We start from the raw sequence: 2124 nt of genomic DNA on the forward strand, positions 1-2124 counted from the left end.
ATTTTAACCATTGAGCCACACTAAGGCCGGTTTGGGGGTGGCCATTTTTTTTGCCAACTATTTTTTCTTTTGCCAATTTGTGGTTCAATGGCCCACTAAGCATAAGGCCATATGCCTTGGGCCCATTTTCAAAGAAACACAACCCAGGAATGAGAACCGAGATTTTTTTTTGACTTTGGCGCCATTCCCACGCTCGAAGTTGTATCCTGGCCGCTTCGCTTTCTAGTTTGCCTCTCCATTGGGTAATTGAAGTTTGAAAGTAGGTTTAAATACTGGTCTCAACGATACCAGTGTTGTTTCATTAAATGAATATAAATATGCTTTACAGAGATTGTATCCTAACAAACTATATATTTGAATGAGATTATATCCTAGCAAACTATACATTTGAATTACAAAGAATGACTAATCTAAGAGATAACATTTACAAGATAATGTGATCACACTTCCTTATCTTCAACAATTAAAACACTGCAAGGATTCTTATCTGGTGATGTGGCAATATTGTTAACATGCCCCCTCAAGTTAATGGGTATAGAGAAAACCATTAACTTGTCACGAAGTAAAAGGAACTGAGCCTTGGTCATGCTTTTTGTGAAGATGTTTGAAGGCTGTTGTTGTGTGGAAATGTAGTGTGCCAAGATATCTTTGTTCTTTTCTTGAATAAAATGGTAGTCCACCTCTATGTGTTTCGTACGTGCATGATACATGGGGTTAGAGGATAAAGAGAGAGCCACCAGATTATCCACCCACAAACATGGTGAAAGTGGAAGTGGAATTTGTAATTCCTTGAATAACATACGAAGCCAATACATTTCTGAAATAGTGAGAGCCATTGACCTGCATTCAGCCGCAGTGCTGGATTTGGCCATTACAAGCTGTTTCTTAGCTGCCCAAGAGATGAGACACGGCCCAAGATAAATTTCATAGCCTGTGGTAGACCATCTATCATCAAGACTACCAGCCCAATCTAAATCACAATAACCATTGATTTGCAAGGAACCTTGAGTATAGTGTAATCCAAAATCAAGAGTACCTTTAAGATAATGTAGAACACGCTTGGCTGCTATAAGGTAAACACTTGTTGGAGAACGAAGGAATTGACATAGTTGATTGACACTGTAAGAGATGTCAGGTCGTGTGAGTGTACAATACTGCAAGGCACCCACTATATGACGAAACTCAGTTGGATCAAGTAGATGATCCCCAATGAATCGTGAGAGTTTTCCACCTGAGGCACACGGTGTTGAAGTTGGTTTTGCCCCATCCATCTTGGTACTTCGAAGTAAATCAGCCATGTATTTAGTTTGAGTTAAGAATAACTCATGACTGGTCCGTGTAGCTTGAATCCCTAAAAAGTAAGATAAGGCTCCCAAATCTTTGACCTCAAATTCACCCTTGAGTTTAGAGATTAATTGTGTAATTGTAGAAGAGGAATTGCTGGTTACAAGAATATCATCTACATACACAAGAACAAACATATGAACTGAATTATGATGCAACATAAAGAAAGGTATCAATAGCTGATCCAACAAACCCAAAATTCAATAATGCTTGAGAAAGTCGCATAAACCAAGCCCTTGGAGCTTGTTTCATGACGTAAAGAGACTTGTGAAGTTTGCAAACGTGATCAGGAAAAGTAGAGTCTTCAAAACCCTGAGGTTGTTCCATAAATACCTCATCCTCAAGAAAACCATGTAAAAAGGCATTAAATATGTCCAATTGATGAATAAACCAATTGAAATGTACAACCAATGCTAAGATCAAGCGAATGGTGGATAGTTTAATAACAGGGCTAAAAGTTTCATTAAAATCAATCCTTTCTTCTTGATCAAATCCCTTGACAACTAACCTAGCCTTATACCGATCAATGGTACCATCCGATTTTTGTTTGATTTTGAATACCCATTTGTTGCAAACCACCTTTTTATATAAGGGTCTAGGACACAAAGACCATGTCTTATTATTTAGTAAGGCAGTGAATTCAGCTTGCATAGCATCCAACCAGCAAGGGTGTGTCATGGCCTGCTTATAAGTTTTGGGTTCAGTGGCAGGAACAATTGATGATAGGGCCTGTAGAGGATATTTCGTTGAGGAGCATAGGTGGTAGTTGGGAAAAATCTT

Source organism: Corylus avellana, chromosome ca2 (assembly GCF_901000735.1).
Source record: "Corylus avellana chromosome ca2, CavTom2PMs-1.0".
Classification (NCBI taxonomy): domain Eukaryota; kingdom Viridiplantae; phylum Streptophyta; class Magnoliopsida; order Fagales; family Betulaceae; genus Corylus; species Corylus avellana.